Source organism: Felis catus, chromosome A2 (assembly GCF_018350175.1).
Source record: "Felis catus isolate Fca126 chromosome A2, F.catus_Fca126_mat1.0, whole genome shotgun sequence".
Lineage (NCBI taxonomy): Eukaryota > Metazoa > Chordata > Mammalia > Carnivora > Felidae > Felis > Felis catus.
This window is the reverse complement of record NC_058369.1, coordinates 112,823,143-112,843,393: the sequence shown is the minus strand read 5'-3', so window position 1 is coordinate 112,843,393 and position 20,251 is coordinate 112,823,143. Positions and strand designations below refer to the sequence as shown.

The window sequence follows — 20,251 nt, the reverse complement described above, 5'->3', positions numbered from 1 at the left end:
CAGCCTGCGCGACGTCTTTCATAGAGCACCCGCCTCGTACAGACATCAGACCAGTCTAGCCAGGTCAAGGTGAAATATGTGGGAGTTTCCCCTCCTTCTTATTTGTTTAATAGTTTCCATCTCCATATTTGGAGTAAAAAAACAAGTAGGAGGCTTTCTCTCTTTCTCTCTTTTTTTTCTGTTTTCTAATTGTTAACCGAGTGAATGGAAAGTACCTGGTTAATAAGCCACAGCATTGAAAACTCCCCCTTTTCAGGTGTGGACTGCACATTGGGACCCACAGAATTAGCTAAGCAAACCCAGAACCCAGCTGGAAAATTAAAATTGCCCTAGATCTACAAAGGGGGTCCTTTTGAGAGACCGAATGAATGAATGAATGATCCAAACCTGAAAAAATAATCCTTGTAAACACAATTCACCATAGGCAATGTACTCTAAATAGATAGAATTAAATCTAGCCCAGCTTCATAACTTATTTTCTTTCTTTAGTTACAAGTTTGAACAGCTCTGGTTTTGCTTTAGGTGATCTTAAAGGAAAGGCCTGGAAACGGGCTGGGATGGTGTGAAGACGTTAAATTTGAACATAAAAGGAGCATATTCTAACTCCCATGAATCATTCTTCAGTGGGGGAGCGTGTGTATTTTCCAGAGAGTATTTCACAGTCCCAAGGAATGTAGCCAGCATTGAGACTGTGTAGTGCTACAATGACGAGAAAAAGTCAGTTCGTAACCCCTGTAAGGAAGTGTGTATAGGTGCACTCTGCACTGTAAAGTGACTATCACATCAGCGTTATATGACATACTTAATAATCTAATTCTTCGTGTTGGAAATGTAAATGGAATTTAGAATATTAAATGAAATATAAATGTATGTAAATAATGGGTATAGTTTTGTGACATTAAAGAGGTATGCACTAAGTTTTAACTCTCTCTCTATATCTTCTTTAATGTGTGGTGGGGTGACATGCTCATAAATCCATAATAAGTTGAAACTACTGTGAGTTGGAAATGCATCAATACACCTAACCTGAATGTCACAGCTTGGCCTAGCCTACCTTAATTAAACAGGCTCAGAACTTGTACATTCGCCTGCAGTTGTGCGATACCATGTGACACAAAGCCTGTTTTATAATAAAGTATGGATCATCTCATCCAACCTATTGAATACTGTATTGAGAGTGAGAAGAATGCTCATATGGGTACAGAGTGGTGGTAGGTATATTGGCTGTTTACCGTTGTGGTTGTGTGGCTGACTGGGAACAGCAGCCCGCTGGTGCTGTGCCGGCATGAGAGGTAGGTATCCTACCACATGTCACTAGCCTGGGAAAAGGTCTGAATATGGTTTCTACTGAACTCATATCACTTTTGCACTATTGTAAGGCCAGAAAATTTTAAGTCAAACCATCATTAAGTCAGGGACTGCCGGTATTGTTAGATGTCTAGATATTTTATATGTTAGGCCAAAAGAACTGTGTAGCAAGAGGAACAAAATAAAGTTTGTAAATTTGTTGCAGGAGATTTTGAAGTCATTTAAAAAGAAAGACTTCCATGTTTTGTTATATGAAACCCATGCAAATATATATCAGGATGTCAGTTTTATGGAGTTGTTGAAGAGTAATATAAGTGCCATTTATCAACACTTCCTATTTGTAAAGAGGTTATAATTCTGGTTATCAAAATAAAATAAAACAGTATCCCAGCTGAGACCGGGATCCTAGCAGGTTATTTACAAACAAGTTAAATGTACATCCTGGGCTATACATATATAAGTGAATTCTCCTGAGTCCTGTAAATCATTTGTAGGGTTTTCTTTCAATAAGAATAATTAGGGCCCAGGCACAAATTTTGCTTATTTCCAATAAGTACCATTGGTCAACCACAATTTAATCCTTTTTTTTCTATAATAAAATATACAAGATACTGTGAAGAAGTAGAGTATTGTTACCTTTATCATGTTACCTGAAGGCTTCTAACAGAGGAAAAAAAGTTCCAGAAGATAGTCAGTTGATTCATTCCTGTTTCTAGCATGTTCTGCTGTCTTGCTTTGAAATTTATGACGGCTAATTTTTCATCATTTGTGGTAATGAGAGCAAATGAAATTCACAGATAGTCTAAAAATATCATTTTAGCTATTCATTCCAGTCTTCCTATCATCAGATTCTTTTAGTTGCTAAAAGTCATAAAATTAGATGAATTCAGTTTCTTCCCTGCTCCTTTGATTTCTAGCAATGAATAGGCTATGGATGGATAGCAACAGTGAGAGACCTAGGAGAGACTGCTTCTTTTGTCATGTGTTCCACCTTTGACTAGATTTTGTCCAAGTTATTGACCTCATGGTTACAGTTAAACCATATACATATTTTAATATTATATCTTTCTGAAGTTAGGATCAGATGTTCAGTATGTTTTAAGCAGAAGTTCACAAGTTATCTATGAGCTTGCTTCATCTACAGCTCTTAGGAGATGATGAATGATCCAGTAAGTGGGATGTATTGTTGTAACCATGTCTTCTAGCATCTTCCAATGATGTACTGCAAGACAGTTTTCACTGAAATATTCCGTAAGGTAGTGTTACTCATACTGAGAACTGAAGACTGCCTACAACATGATTACCTACCAAGTGATTCCTTAGTTCTATTCCAGGAGATTCTGAATTCACAGATCTGGTGTGGTATCCAGCAGGATTTATTATTATAAGATCCTCAAATGATTCTTCATGCAATGAGGTTTAAGAACCTCTGCCATAATGCATTAATACAGAAACTCCTCAAAGGCCTCACGTGTGCTTATAGACAAACTCCAGTGTCAGAGGCAAAGCCAAAGACACAAGAATTTCTGGCGCCAATGACTCTTCTCAAGGTATTCTATGGATGATTAACTCTATGAGATGTTAGTGTTTTCAGAAACAGACTTACATGACTAAGTTTGGGAAATGCTGAGTTAAAGTTAAATCCTTTATGGGAGGATTTTCCGGGAACTTATACAGGCTAAAATGCAACTGGATTATTCAAAAGAAGAACCCTTTATTCAGAGAACATTTCACAGACTAATTTTCCATAAAGCACACTGCTGAATGAATCCTATCTTATAAATGTGGAAACCAAGAACCATATTGTGAGGAGACCGACCTTCTTGAAGAGAATTATTGAGCAGACATAATCAGAGCCCTGGGTCTTGTCCACCACCTCATATCAGTGATTACTTTTTGTTTCAAGTAACAGACTCAGACTGTGACTGCCATAAGTGAAAAGGGAAGTTATTGGAAAGAATTTGAGAGCTCACAGAATCAGCAGGAGGCTGAGTGACCAGGACTGAACAAGGTCAAAAACCAAGGGAGGCATAAGCAATGGCAGTAAGGGTCCAGCAAACAAGAATGCTTTTCTAAGCAGTCCTTCATCTTTATACAACTTGCACATTCAGAATCCTGGTTGGGAATGTCTAATTTTCAGAATTTTAGTCACATGCCAGTCCCCTGGCCTTCTGGGGGTAGAGGGCAGTGGGGAGGATATTTGGCCTTTGGCTTCCTCAGTGGAAAATATAATACCATTTCCCATCAAAATGACATGAAGCCGCCTTAGGTTGATTAAGGGAGCCCTGTAAAGTGACAAACGCTCATCACTCACATATCCTGGCTTCCACAGGCAACTGCTTTGCATTACAGATGGATTTTGGGTAATGATGAAGCTTTAATTTAACTACCTTGCCTACTAACTAATGCTTTGGTTAGTGGTATTAGTTATCTTCATGAGTACTTGTGAATGAAACATTTTATATGTGCACAGTCTAATCCTAGCTTTCTGTTATCTTTCTTTAGCATATGCAGCAAACTAATGCTTATTCAGCCTTTAACTCCTCAGAATCGTTATAGAGATATGATGACGTTTGAATTAATTTTTGAGCTGTGTGAAATTCTTTATTGGTCAAGTCTATAGCAGATCCTATTGTTGACCTTTCTGTGTCCTTCCAGCCCCACTACTTCATTCCACATGGCCAGAAGTGCTGCGGACTGAACACTCATGGCCCCTGTCTCAACCAAGGACTGACCTAATAGGAATGGAGAAATAAATATTCTAGCTTCCTTGCTCTTTGTATGGAATCACTTTGGGACTTGTGTTCTATACTAGTACTTCTCACACTAGTTTTGGACCAGTTTTGAAATTTTCAATCCATTATTGATTAGTACTTTAAACAATAAAACATAATGAATTACTAGAAAAATGGATGCCACCCAAATGTCAAATTTTTATAAAAGTTCCTCAATACAAACTTTTATTTTTTATACGTGTTTTATCCTGGAGCAGTCTGGGAAGGTGCAGACATTGGTACCATCACACACCACATTCTGAGCAATATTGAGCACCATTTTCCCAGGTTCCCCTATAGAAGTAAGCCACAGATGTCCACAGAGATAACTGTATTCAGACATATTCTTCATTGGCCACTTTTTCCTCCCTCATTTCTCCACTGTTCCCTAGAATTTCCTTGTCTCAGGGTCCTCTTCTGGAGGAACCTAAACTAAGAAAAATAATAAATGAGCCTGAAAAACCACTCTCTGGACTCCTCCATGTATGAATTTGAATTTTATTCTTGTCTAGCTATAAGGCAACCCACAGAAGAAAAAGTACAGGAGCTTTGAGGTCTGAAAAATCTAAATTTGAATCTGTTACTTAGTAGCTGTGGAACCATGAGCAATTAATTAATTAATTTACCTTCTCTGAGCCTTGATTTATTCACTTATGCACAACGAAATTAAGATAACTACAAGAATTGCAAATTAAAACAATGAGACCCCACTGTACTTCTAGTGGAATGTCTAAAATCCAGAACACTGACAACTGGCAAAGATATGGGGCAATACGAACCCTCATTCGTTGTTGGCATGACATGCAAAATGGTAGAGCCACTTTGAGAGAGTTTCATGATTTCTTACAAAACTAAGGCACCTCTTACCATATAATTCAGCAATTGCACTCCTTGGTATTTACCCAAAGAAGTTGAAAATTTATGTCTACACAAAAACCTGCACGTGGAAGTACATTGCAGTTCTATTCATAATAGCCTAAACTTGCAAGCAATCAAGATGCTCTTCCATAGGTGAATGGATAAATAAACTGTGGTTATATCCAAACAACAGAATATTATTCAGTGCTAAAAAGAAATGAGCTATCAAGCCATGCAAAGATATGAAGGAACCTTAAAGGCATATTGCTAAATAAAGTAAGCCAATGTGAAAAGTCTACATAATGTCTGACTTTTAACTATATGACATTCTGGAAAGGCAAAAGTGTAGAAATAGTAGAAAGATGGTTGCTAGGGGAAGGGGGAAGGGAAGGATAAATCGATGGCAAACAGGGTATTTTTATGGCAGTGAACCTATTCCATATAATACTACAATGGTGGATATATGTCATAGTACGTTTGTCAAAACCTGTAGAATATAAACATCAAGAGTGAATCCTAATGTTAACTATGGACTTTGGGTGATAATGATGTGTCAGTATAGTTCAGCCATTGTTTCAAGTGTACCGCTGTGATACGGGATTTTGACAGTGGGGAAGGCTGTGTGTATCAGGGAGCTAGGAGGCATATGGGAACCCTCTGTATTTTCCATTCATTTTTGCAGTGAAACTAAAAATACTCAAGTTTATATAGCGCACGCGCACACCACACACACACACACACACACACACCTGCCAAATAAGATTATTATGAGAATCAGAGGAGAGGTCACGAATGAAACATGTTAGAATTCATCATATATTATCTCAAGGGTTTTTGCAGTAGCAATTTAGATTATTTAAACTTCACAATATAAACAACATTGAAAATACATACATACTAATTTCAAGACTTGGATCTTATTGTAAAAATATCACCCAAAATTTTGATTTTGCTGAATACATACAGAACTCTTTTCTGGTAACTATACAATTCTTTACGTACATCAGTGGATGTAGTGAGCATGTTTTTATATAGACACCTCTATTCCTAGCATTCTTTACGATGGTCTAGTTTTTTTAAAAAATTTTTTAATGTTTATTTATTTTTGAGAGAGAGAGAGAAATAGAGAGAGAGAGAGAGACAGAGCTCGAGAGGGGAAGGGCCAGAGAGGGAGACACAGAATCTGAAGCAGGCTCCAGGCTCCAAGCTGTCAGCACAGAGCCTGATGCAGGGCTCGAACTCACAAACCACGAGATCATGACCTGAGCCGAAGTTGGACGTTTAACCGACTGAGCCACCCAGGCGCCCCATATGATGGTCTTGTTTTAAGTCTCCTTAATCAAACAAAATTGTCCTGCAGTCTTTCAGCCTGAAGTCATCCTTGTGCAGTTTGACATAAGACTATATGAAAGCTTCATTCATTTGTACATGACAGGGGCAATATACTTAATACGGCCTTTTATTTAAAATCCAACATGTTTAAACTTATATGTGGTCAGGAGGGTAATATGTGTATGTAGTATATTTTAAATGTTATTGTTTTATTGCTCAGTACTCTAAATGTATAGCTATGTTAAGGATCCACAGCTGGTTTTCCCAAATAAAGGTATCAGCAGATATTAAAAAGACAACATGTCACCACTGACATTGTTCATCTGTTGAGCCTTGATGGTATGTGGACTGATTTGCACGTCATTACACAGCTAAAGGCCTTTCTGAACTTCAATAACTCAGAGTAAGCCCACTACTAACATTTTCTCTCTCAGCGTTTTCTCATGATCACATAGCCTCTGGAGAATGAAGTCACTACAAAATTTAAATTATTCTAATCAGATTCACATGGCATTTTTATACTTGGAATGCTTCCATTCTTGTCCCCCTTCTCCAATTTCAGAATTACTTCATGCTTCACCTTGAAGAATGTGACCTTTTCACATAGTAAGGAAATTCTTTGTAAATTAGGCACAGGATATTCAATTTCAACATTCATTTAATAAATATGTAAATATTTATTGAACATTTGCTATGTGTAAAGTGATAGATCCTATCATTTTCTCAAAGATCTTAATTAATCTGATTTGGAAATAATATGTAATAATAAAAAAAGGTGACTGAGTTGGTAAATAGGATAGGTCAGAAGTAGACCTTAACATCAATAAAAACTTAATACAATGCAAAATATCCTTTGAAAATTGATGGAGAAGGAATAAATAATTTAATAAATGGTATCAGGATCATTTTTGCTATTTGGGAAAAAACAATATTAATTGAGAAACTTACTTTATACCAGAATAAATTCAGGATGGATTAAAGGGCTTAGTGTAAAACTACAAGACTATATATTTCTTTTTTTTTTTCTGATATTGACAATAAAATTTCTTTCTAAACTGCAAAGATTATTTATCCAATTTCAAAAGAGCAAATCAACAAATTTGATGATGATTTCTTTAAAACCTAAGTGTTTATACTTACTTTATAAAAGGGTAAAAAACATACACCTTAGCATGTGTTCATACAAATCAATAAGAAAATATTTAGTTTACAATAGATATATGTGCAACACTAATTTCATGTCTGGGAAGTTAGTCCTGTAAATATGCAGAAATATAGGAAAATTGTTTATAAAGATGCACATTTCAGTATAATATACAATAACAACAAAAAATGCAAATGATATTTTTGGCCATGTGAACCCTTTTCAAGCTAAATTAATGAGAAGATTATCAAGTTTTTCAGTGTGCCCTAGGTATTATTATTCTCTCTCAGAGATGTATGCTACATAACACCTGTCTTTCATTAGTTAACAAATTATATTAATCTCACTTTAGTGAAATGTCCATAATCTTTTCCTTCCTATTTAATGCTTTTACTGCTGCCTCAGTTCAGGCTTTTCTAATCCTTCTCTTGAACACCCAGCCTTCTCATCCCCACAATGCCATAGGAGTTTTCCTTCTGAAATACGAATCTAAACTTGTTATTATTTTCTTAAACCTTTCTATGGTTCATCTTATGCTATTCCCCATCCTTTCTCTAAGACATGAAAGAGACCTTAACTTAATTGTTGAGAATCATTTCTAATGCCACTTCTACAAAATCTTTCAGAATTTCTCTTGGCATAATCTACAATATTTCATTTTTAGTAATCTGTAAAAAATTTTTCATTAAAAAAGTAGTATGTTTTTATTTTAGAAAATTTGAAGAATATATTGCATTTTCATGGTGAATTTTATTTGCTTTTTTTATGTGGCTTTGTTCATACTGGATCTACCATTTTTGTTTTTAATATGCATTCTTCATGAATATCTTTCTATGTTATATATTATTCCCTAGTGAGTTTGTTATTCAGTTTACTTAAATATGCTCCTTGATTCTACCAGATTCTTGGCAGGGAAACAGATAGCTTACTCAAACTGGATAATTTGAGGAGAATTTGTTAATAAAGGGACTATTTATAAACATGGGGATAGAGTGTCAGTGATAATGCTGTATTCTTGAGTTAGAAACAGTGAGGAGATGCATCACTATCCTTAGGATTCAAAGAGTAAAAGAAGGGTGCATTACTAAACCCCAGAGGTATTGAGTGTGTGCATATCACGTGACAAGTTCTGTTACCTCCATTCAAGAGTCACAGCCAGCCTGAGGTCATCTGCATAGAAGGGACAGGAGGAATAATTGCCCCCACTTCATTCTTTTTCTCTTCTCCAGTGTCCTATAAGACATACCATGGGCGAAGCCTATCCCTTAGGATAGAAGGATAGAAGAGGATAGTGGAGCCATAGCCAGGGTCCAGGAAGGCTGGCCCCTTATGGCAGACAACATAGTGGAGTGGAAAGCTGGTGGGGCAAGCAAAAGATACCTGGCATACCCTTAGGATGGGATGTAGGTCGTTTATGGTTTTTGACCATTTTAATAATAAACATATTTGCATAAATATTTATTTACATTATTAAATATTTAAAGATTCTTTTCTTAGGAAAATTCAAGGTGAAGGTTACTGGGTCAAAGATTAGATACATTCTTGAGGCTCTTGATACTTCCTGCCGAATAGCTTTGCTTTTCCAAAGGACCCAGAAGAATAAGAATGAAAGGACTTGATGAGAAATTTTGCCCAGTGAAGAGCCCAACCCTGGAAAATCATTGTGTCTTTGGAAATGGCATCTTAAGGGAGGCTCCCAGCAGGAAATGGAAAGCACAGTTAAGCTGGATAATTGAAGCCTAAAGGCAGGTTTTATGGAAGGGAACAAGTAATAGTGTGGTCTTCTGGGGCTGATAGCAGTGAGGAATTTTTAGCACCTTTGGCTTGTAGGGTTAAGAAGAGGTGTTATTTCAAGGAACACACACAAAGGGCATGAAGGAACTGTATAAAGAAAGCCTCCAGACTGGAAGAAAGGAACCAACCAGTTAGTAAGCCAGCAGGGCAAAAGAAGGGCAAATAAAGACCTTGATATCAATTCCTACTGTCCAAACTCCTGACCGTGCCTCAGAGGGACCAAACCCAATGAAAACCAGAAGTAAAGTAGCCCTTTAATGCAATCTACACTGGCCAGTTTCCTGGGAGACAAAGAGGGTAGAGAGGGAACTGGATAGGTAAATGGAAAATATCCAATGTGTTTAACTTCAAAGGCAATCAAATGGTCAAAGGAAAGGAGATTGGCTTTATTAAGATTGCCATAAACTATCTTGGCAAGATTAGCAAAAGAAACATGAAAATTGCCCTTTACATTTCACATCTCTGCCTAATTATTAAGTGTTTTTATTGCTGCTAGAAAAAGTCTATTTCCTCTCAGATATACCCCTAATTATTTGTTTGAGTTCACTGGATCTTCTTGATTCACTGTGAAACACAGTTTCAGAATCAAATGTGAACACATGTTTTGTTTGGCCCTCATACTATCTGCCTATAGAGTGATTTAATTGTTTAAAATTTTTTTTTTGCCAAATGCTATAAAGCCAGGAGATCTCAAAAAATCCCACTTTTAGCTTCTCTTGACCAGTCAGACTATTGAACACAACTGGACCTACATTTCTCCAAGGCACTGAGCTGGAGCTGTATATCTGCTACCACCTAAGAAGGAGCTGCCAGGCGCTTCTCTTTGCCACAGTCCTCACCACTCCTGCTCTGTTTATGATAGTCAGTTATCGTTTGCAACGTGATCATGTTACTGCTTCTCATATACCTGGGCTGGGTTTGTTCGTATATGTTCCATGCCCAAGTCCTATAGTCATTGGAGTTTGCAGTCCCTGCACTAGTGACTCATGGACAAAGGAGGCAGTGCCCAGCCTCCTATTTCTTTATTTTCTTAGGATCAAATGACCATTTCAGCCTCCGGTTCTTTATTTTCTTAGGATCAAATGTCCATTTAATCTCAATGCAGCAGGAACTACATTATCACCAGTGGAATGTGGCATAAGTAAAATTACTGGCAATGTTTCCACAATTCCTTTTACCAAATAGCGATTGCCTGTTACCTGTTGTGTGTCCTCGACCTCACCACTTTCCATTATGCTTCTTCTCTCTGAGTTTTACCTGACCTGCAGGAAGTGGGTTGGAATTATAATAGCTTTTCTCTCATTAAAACAGATTTATTTTTGTGAAATTAGACACTTCTCAGATGGTTTTAAGTCCTGAAACTAAATAATAGTATGACTCTTCATTATGGACACTGAAGATGCTATTGGAGCGATGTTCAAGCAAAGGTATACATACAACTGAACAATATCGAGTTTTGTTATTTGCATAAAATATTTAGTAGGACTTTAGGCCCAGAACTATTTGTCAACACTCCTTAGATTATTAGGAAGGTTAAAAGATAACAAGAGTTTGAAGAACTTAAAGATTTATTTTAAATATTTTACCCTAATAGCAAACAATCTGTGTCTAAAGAAGGAAGAGAAATAACAACTAGAGGCACAATGGCCACATGACTTTACTTGAGAAGATCAACAGAGCTTGAAAAATCAGTCCCAACAACCTTACTCTGTCTTCATTTTCTCTTATCTATTTTAGACCCCAGTACAGAAGATTCAGAGACATGTTGGAAAACATATATCTTTATGTTTTGAGGAAGGTGGAAAATAATTTTTGCTGACAGGGAACCAGATCCTTAAGACTAAGAAGGATTCAAAGAGATAAACTTCTTGGTAGGACATACTAGATTAAGTAAGTGACTAAAGCCCTTTCAGCATAACATAAGAAGTTCTCTCAAGGCTCAGTCATCCTGAGATGGAAAAGAACCTAGAGCAGTTGAGTGAACAGGGTCAGGAAGATTAGAGGTGGTACCTCAGTGCAGGTAAGAGATAAAAAGCCAGGTATGAATGAAAAGTTTAAGGACAAATTAAAAGTAAGAGCTTTGGAAAAATGGATAAGGTCTGAGAGTCTAATGTAAAACATGGTAACTATAATTGATAACTGTATTGTATAACTGAAATTTGCTAAGGGGGTAGAAAAATATTCTCATACAAAAAGATAAATATGTGAGGTGATTGATGTGTTAATTACCTAGATGGGGGGAATTCTTTCACAATGTATACCTACATCAGATCACCATGATGTACACTTTAAATATGTTATAATTTTGTATGCCAATTAACTCAATGAAACTGAAATTTTTTTCACAAGTAAGATTTTAACCTTAATACTATATTTATCTTAGGTTTTTATTATTATACATTTTATACCGAGTAAATCATTAGTGAACCAATTTATATCTTTATTGCTAAATCAAGAAACATTATAGAGCTGTGGTGTACATCTATCTTTCTTCTAAATTCTAGGATACAATAATGAATAAGACATAGTATTTATGTCCTAGGACTTCATGGTACACTGAGGGTGATAGTCATTTAAAATATAACTACAGGGGCACCTGGGTGGCTCAGTCAGATAAGCCTCCAACTCTTGATTTCAGCTCATATCATGACCTCAGGGTTGTGAGTTTGAGCCCCACATTGAGCTCTGTGCCATCAGCTTGGGATTCTCCCTGTCTGTCTCTCTCTCTCTCTGCCCCTCCTGTCCACTGTCTCTCTCAAAGTAAATAGATAAACTTAAAAAATTAAAATATAACTACAATATAATCCTATATTGATTATAAAAGCAATATGTTTGGAATATATAGAGTAGTATAGGGAAGTGAAAAGTTTACTCCATCGGAGAATTGGGAATGGCTTTACATGAGAGAAGTCTGGGCAGGGTTTTGAAGAATGAGGAATGGATACTGGAGTAATGAAGTGGATGGAACAGAATGTGCAAGGGCCCAGAGCTATTAAGTTTTGTAGTGGGTTCCAGTTTGATGGTGGGAGGAAGTAGCCAATAATGAGACTAGAGAGGTGTGTAGAAATAGACCATGGAACAGCCCATTGGCCAAGGAGCTTAGGCTTTCTCCTAAGATGATGGGGAGTCATTGCAAAGTTCTAAGCAGGCAGATGGTTTGGTTAGACTGGCATTTTGGATTTATCACTCTGGTTAGTGTGGGGAGTGAATGTCAGAGGATGAGAATGGAGCAGGATTAGGTGACATGTGCAAAGGACCTGGGCCAAGAAAGTGATATTTGGTGATGGAGAGGAGGTAATAGATTTGAGAGATATTTAGGAGGTTAAAAAAGAGATATTTATGATAAATTTTGTGATTAGTTAAGGAATATAAGAGGAAAACTAAGATATACTGGGGAAGATAATTTAGAAATGGCCTGTAGGAATTTCAGATGGAGATATCCAGGAGGAAGTTGGGAATATAGGTTTGAAACTTAAAAGAGAAGTATATACTGTTATTATAGATTTGAAAGTAAAAATATTCTAGGTGATATATGAAGTCATGGGCATTCTTTGGGGGAAATATTTAGAAGGATTACAGTTTATGGCCAAGAAGAGGAGTCTGGGAAACAGCACCTGAAGGCTGAGGCAAGGTGGTCAGTGAGGCAGGAAAACAAAGATAGTAGAGATTCATTGATAGAAACCAAGAAAAGCTGCAACATTTCTAAAAGGAAGCAGTGATTAGAAGGTCAAATGCTATAGAAAAGTCAATTCTCATAAGGGCTTCAAATGCCCTACTTGATTGGAACCCAGGAGATCACTGCTGTTGTCAGGGAGAGCATCCTCTGCGAAGGGTGAGTTAGAAGCTAAACTGCACTACATGAACAAGTTGGAGACATCTTTTGAGATACTGACATGAGAAGAGGATGAAAGAGGACAGAATAACCTGACAGGAACTTCTGCATTTCTCAAAGAATCTTTACATATGCTGCCATATTCATATTTTTATAAAATCAATATGGAAACTTTTGTATCACAACATAAGCCATGTCTGTAGGACAGTTTATCTGTTGTCAGCCTTCTGGGGGTAGGAATTGACATTTCAGATTTCAGTCTAAGAGGAAATAAGTATTATATATAACACTTGATAGGGAAATTCAAACACCCCTGTATTTCAAGGCATACTTGATATAAGAAATGGAAGCTATAGAAACAGAATTTGCAGTACAATCATTAAAATAACAGACAAAATAAAACATATTTGTGTAAGTTTGACACTCTGATATAGGGAAAATAGGTAAAGATCTGCTTTAGAGGCCAGATTCTTAGACATAAAGAGCTAGAAGGAACCTGGCACACTGGGTAATTGTTGAATTGAATTTTAGGAATTAAGCCTTTTGTAATATGAATGAAAAATTGGGTAGTAGAAGGGTAATGTGATTTAATCAAAATTGCTCAATGAATAAGTAACATAAACCAGCATTAGTTATATTTCACAGTTAAATTTGATTCTCATTCATTTAGTGCATCTTATGTGCCAGGGACTATGCTAAACACTTTCTATTCATTTTATCTTTTAATCTTCAAAGGCAGTTATTACCTCAATACTTTTATTATTACATTTTGGAGAAGAGGAAACTTAGTCACAAGAGCTAAAATAATGTCCAAGATCACTTTATAAATGGTGGAGTTAGCATTTAAACCTAGGCGATCTAACTAAGAGGGAAATGCTTTTAATCATGACCATCTTCTACCAGATATAGGCACACTGTATAATTATTACTTGAAACTGTTAGAGACATTCAGCTTTTTGTTTTATAGATAAGGATCATACGTATGGCATTAAAGACTCTGGTTTTGGCTTCAATAAGGAAAGAGTTAAAAACAGAAAAGTTACAATGCAATAATTGAGAAATTGAATTAATAAATTGGTGTTTTCCTTCAACAAATAGATTTTGAAAAGAAAAACATAATTTTGATTTTTTCTTTTTACCACAAATGTAATGTAATAATAACATGTTCAGAAAAGCTTATTGTCCATGATGAAATAACACATTTTTGCCAAGGTAATTATTATAATAATAGGCTATTTCACATTTTTCCCTCCTCCACCCAAGTCATTTTTTTTTAATAAGCAGACTTTCATCTGCTTAGCATCTGAGGCAGATGGCAATGTATTTGTGTAACTGGTTGTTTTTTGGGGGGTGGGGTAGCAAGGCAAGTTCAAAACTTATCAAGAACTTTAGTTATCATCTTGAACTATGTAAATCATACATATTATTTTTGATTTGATATAAATTATTTGATTTAGCTTGACACTCCAGTAGTAAAATTCTAAGAATATTGACTGATGTCTTTATATACACCTTAGGGAATTAATGGAAAATCCAGTAAATAGAACTGATTTTATCAGTGGAGAGGTACACAGCAGACCGAGCCCATTCAATCTGAATTGGCTGTTCAGCATTTACTAAATGGTGCTGTTTACTGGCTTAACAAGAATTAATGAAGCCTTAGGGTTTGCTTCCCTTCCAGATAAGTGCAGAAGAATGAAATGAGAGTCTGGCATAGGTCCTTTTTCTTGCTGAACCTGGCAGGCTAAGTTCAGGTATGCATGGTGGCCAAAGGTTTTCAGTGGAGGAAGGGGCAGAGGGGTACCAACAGAATCACCTATTGGAATTTTCTAATTTTACTCTCTAGACTCTACAAACATTTCTCTCCAAGTTAAGAGTCACAGTCTCCAGGTAAAAGGGCCAGTGTCTCTGGTTCTCATGCTTAGCTGCATATTAGAATCACCTAAAGTACTTTTAAAAACTACTGGCATTGAGTATTTTTTGAACTAGAATCCTTAGAGTTGGGGATTGAGCTGGTATTTAAACAGAGTTAGTATTGCAAAACAAAAAGTAAAAATTTGGCAAATTATTCTAATTTGTTTCCAGAGTTGAACATCACAGGCTCACTTGTATAGGTTGAAAATCCTGATATTCTAACTCATTGCACTCCTCCTGCCCACAACACACGCACCATTTTCTCATGATTGAGAACATCAGATTTATATGATGATGAAGAGAATCATGGGTAAGAATGGAATACCCCACTGCTGAAGCAGATCTAGGCCTGAGTTTCTCAACCTTTGCACTATTTAGGTTTGGTAACTATTGTTGGGGAGTGGGGCGGTGATGTACATTGTAGGCTGTTGACTATCATCCCTAGCTTCTATCTACTAGATGCCAATTGCATTTCTTTCCAACCTCCTCCCCCCCGCCCCCTCACAAATTGGGCCTACCATTAAATGTCTCCAGACATTGCCAAGTGTCCCCTAGCAGGCAAAATCACTTCTGTCTGAGAACCACAGATCTAGGCAATAAACTAAAGCAGGACCTAGCAATGATTCAGGGATGGATCTAGCTGGATAGAATTAGATATCCTTAAATGCAAACTGGAATGCATAAAGGCTTATCTGGGGCTTTACATCTTATCCAAAGAAGTCACAGAGCTATTTGGGACTTTTTCTGGTTATCTGTTGCTGCATTAAAAAAAATGTAAAGAATAGTGGCTTAGAATAGTGACAACATTAATTTTATTCATAAATCTGCAATTTTGCCAGGGCTAAAGGAGAGAGGTTGTTTTTGCTCTACTGGGGTGGTGCAAAAACTGGGGGCTAGAATCATCTGAAAACTCACTCACAACTCTGCTGGCTGATGGCTGGCTGTCAACAGGGCCTTCAGCAGGAGCTATGGCTGAAAGACCTACACGTGGCCTTTTCATGTGGCTGCTTGGCTTTCTCACAGCATGGTGGCTGGATTCCAAGGGCAAGTGTCTCGAGAGAACCACTCAGAAGCTGTTTTGCATTTTATGAGTTGGTCTTGGAAGTCACATAACATCACTTCCATTGTGGTCAAAAGTCTGCCCAGATTCAAGAAGAGGGAAGATAAACCCCATTTTTTGGCAAAGAGATGTCCATGTCACTTTATAGGAAGAGCACATAAGACGGTATGTATTGCCATAGTCATCTTTGGAAAATACAAACTGCCACAAATTTGAAATGGCAAATCATTTAGAATTGGTTATCTGGAGTCTATGACACTGTTATCTAAGGATTTTACTAAGGACCACATATATCAATAAGCTGGTTACTAATTGTTTTAAATGCCAATATCTGGACCTCTCTCTCAAGGATTCTCATTTGGCAGATCAGATTTAGGCATCTGGTGTCTGGTTTTTCTAGAAGTCCTCAAAATAATTCTTACGCGTGTTAAGAATGTTCTTTGTTTATACAGATGCTTTAATCATTTACACATTTCCATTACACATTTACACATTTTCTTCTCTGAAACAAAGTGGTGATACTTTGAGGAGAGAGAGAGCTTTGAGGAATGTAAGTCTCCAGAAGAATCACTTCAGACATGCCTTTGGGTTTGTAATATGCACATGTTACTTGTCAAGAGACACTTTGAAAGTAGTGTTGTTGATTGGAGTTTTGTGGACATTTGATTTTAGTTTCCACACATGTCAAAATGGAAAAAAAAAAAAGGAAAGAGATTACATTACAGTCACAATCAAGAAATCTGTTTTTTTTTAAGTCTAGTTTTATGATCAAATTTTATATGCTTTTATGTTAGGCATCAAAAGAAAAAGCAACATTTATAATGATGTAGTTGAACTTGTGTCATAAGGAAGGATTCTTTGTAGAAACTTGACATGATAATGTATATGGTGATGGGAATTCCATTTTCAAGGAACCTCATGAAATATGTGGGAAATAAATGCTAGTAGAAGACATTTCCCTGAACTTTGCTGATCAAGCAACTTCAATGACCTAAAATATACTTGAGAAAGCAGCATGTAAAAAAAGCCTCTGTGCAATCAAAATAGAATACAAACGTTTATACTTTACTTGGTTTACATGCTATTAACTTGCATGAAAGTCTGATAGCAAGGTTCCCACCTTACAGCAAAGGAAAAACATCACGTTAGAATGCGTCAGAAGTGAATGACTACAGTCTGGCACAATGAGAAGTAGAACTGAGGCAACAACAAAAATTTAATTATTTCAAAGCAGAGTAGTTTTTCAGAGTATAGGAAACCCACTTTTATATCTCACTCTTTTTAAGGGCACCATTCTAGTACAGAGGTCCAGCAACTATTTTTTCATCATAGTAAGTCTGACTTTTTGAAAAGCTTAACTGATATTAAATATATTCTGTTTACGAGATCAGGAAAATATTTAACAATTTGAGAAAAAAATTTCTTCTAAGTGGTTAAAATTAAATAAGCTTTGGTGATTTAGTAGACGAACTTCCATTATGTATAAAATTATTTTTTGTAGATTGCCTCATTGGTAGAAGGTGCTAGATAATAAGTGTTTCCTTATTGACATGCAAATAATTCATTCTATTAAGATTTTTCTTAATTTTTTTTACAAAAATAAAAGCTTAGGTGTGACATAAAATCTAATATGGCACTCTAAATCTAATAAACTGTATCAACATTTCAGAGTTATATTCGTATCAGCAAATGCTAATAAGCTGGGAAGCAACACAAGAACCAAAGGAGTCATCTAATCTACCACCAAGTCCTATTGAATTTTGTTCCAGAATTCCTTTCAGATATATTCACTTCTCTGACTCCACTGCCACCAGCCTTGTCCATGTCACATCATTTCTCCCACCTACGTTTCCTCAATAGGCTTCTTTCTCCCATTTCTCTTGGCTGCCCCCAATCCCTTCTCCATGCAGCCATCAGATCAAATCAGTTCCTTTTCCAGTCTGTTACTGTGACTTTCCATTCTATTTCAAATAAAACTAAAGTCCTTAGCTTCTCCTTCACCATCCTGAATGATGGACTTTCGTCTTACTTCTCCACATCTCACGAAACTCCCCTTTGCTCACTCTGCTCTAGATCCTTTGGCCCTCACTAAGTGTTTTGGCCTTTGTATAGACACTTCCTTATGCCTTTTATCTATATTCTTGGCAGAGCTGGCTCCTTGTTCCTCAGGTGTCAGTTTGAGTATTGCCCCCTCCAAGAGGCCTTTCTTGATTATGCTACCTAATGCAGGTCTGTCTTTCCTCACCATTATTCTTTATTACAGTACAGTGTGTTTAAGTTCTTTTGTAGTTTGTATCATAATGCATTTTGTTTACTTATTTATTTTGTTTCCCTCACAAGCCCCATGATGGCAAATACCAGTCTGTTTTATTAAACATTGATAATGGCGAATACTTGGCACATAGTAGGTGTGTAATAAATATTTTTTGAAATAATAAATAAGTGAATAGTGGCCTATAAATAAATCAAGAGCTAAATGCTTGGAATTTATAATGGCAGGTGAGTATGCTAATAAACTTTTCTGCATCTTTAAGAAAAATTGAGGTGATTCATAGATGTTCTATCAATATGGATGTTGAGATGAGAAGTTTGTAGAGTTCATAACTAATTTCTCACTGTGATATTATAGATTGCATTGATTCCCTTCTCCAAACATGACTTTTTCATAATACAAGTAGGGTGTTAGAAATGTTTGGCCTGATTCAATCAAGTGTTTCTTCAGAGGAGAATAAAAGGAGTGAGGTTATGGATATGGAGATACAAAGCTGGGAATTATTAATTCTGTATCCCATTTACCCTCAAGCACAATTAAGAGATTACACCTGTCATGAATGTTCTGTATGGAATTTGCAGAGTTTAGCATATACATTACATTCAGTAATGGTTCAATAAACATGAGTTTAATTGAATTTACCTTGTAAAGTTGGAAATGAGATACATTTATCTTTGTTCAGGCTTCTAGATTTACTCCATGGCATCCAATTAATGATAATTTTAATATAGATTATGTCAAAAAAGATGTTGGTTTCTTACATTCATAAGTGGTGCATGCTTCTTGAAGCCGGATACCATGACTTAAGTATTTTTCCATTTTCAAGATGGGCCTAGGAATGGAGGTGGTACACAATAAAAACAGAAATAAATTATATTTTTTGAAGGAATGGAAATATTTCAGACCACCTAGGGGATCTAGTTTAAATTACTTTTGTGTACCAAATAGATTGAGAAGCAGATATAATAATATAGGCTTCTAATGCAAATACGCAAAAGTGAACAAACATGCTGAAATAGATCTCTTTACACTTATGTAGAAATATGTGATGATACAGGCAACAATTTTATTATTAAAGGAATGCACAGTAGGTCTTATGTAAAATAAAATAAAAAAGAAACCTTTAGGTGGCGGCCAAGAGCTATGATTATGAATTCCTTAGGCTGCTTTTATGAGAATTTATGATCTTGTTTGAAAGTGGTCATGTTAAACAGACTATTTAAACCACAGTAATTGAGTGCAAAGCAAATACAAGAAACAAAATTAGGTCTTCAAAGAAATGGATTTGAGTGTTAATATCATTAATCAAATCCTGATTTTGATTAAACAATGGGTATTCTGATTATGAATATTCGTTAGGAAGCCAGATCTGGGAAGAGAATTTTATTGGAATTCAGTCATGGGATTAATTACTCTTGGCAGTTAAATAATTATTTTAATTTTGAAACAAATCATCTTTAAAACAAAATGGTAGCATTTTAAGAACTCACAGAGTGTAATAAAGATGTCAAAACTGTCCAGATGCTATTGTGCAATTGGAAACTCCACTCAAAATTGACACAATGCCCCAGAAAAAAAGGTCAATGATCTAACTCATTCTTGCAACATCTGCCAGAAGCTATGGTTTCTTGGAGTACTGTGTTCTTTTTCTCTTGCATTACTCTCTCAAATGAAAGTTGATGATCAAATCCATCATATACCTCTTTAAATTCTAGGAAAAAAAGGGGGAAATAAAAATAATTTTAAAGTGTTATGATTTTTTGATGGTATGCACTAGGTTTTCCTCTCTGTTTGTTCTTTTTATCAATATGCTTTAATCTACCAGAGGAAACAAATTTAAGCATCATTATTAGAAATTTCTTGGTAGTAATTTTCGCTTAAAGTTATTATTAATGATTCATCTGTTAGGATTTAGATTCATGATGTACACGTTGACAACACTTTTGGCAAGATAGACTAAATT

At 36.1% G+C, this 20,251-nt stretch overlaps 1 long non-coding RNA gene across 1 annotated transcript; it reads right to left on the bottom strand.

The window, feature by feature from the left end:
* Nucleotides 1-16,452: 16,452 nt before the first annotated feature.
* On the bottom strand, nucleotides 16,453-20,000 carry LOC109497480. The gene is made up of 3 exons (XR_002153713.3): nucleotides 19,779-20,000; nucleotides 19,050-19,120; nucleotides 16,453-16,639 (listed from the first exon to the last, which is right to left on the bottom strand). It is a non-coding gene; the product is annotated as an uncharacterized LOC109497480 (long non-coding RNA).
* Nucleotides 20,001-20,251: the final 251 nt, after the last annotated feature.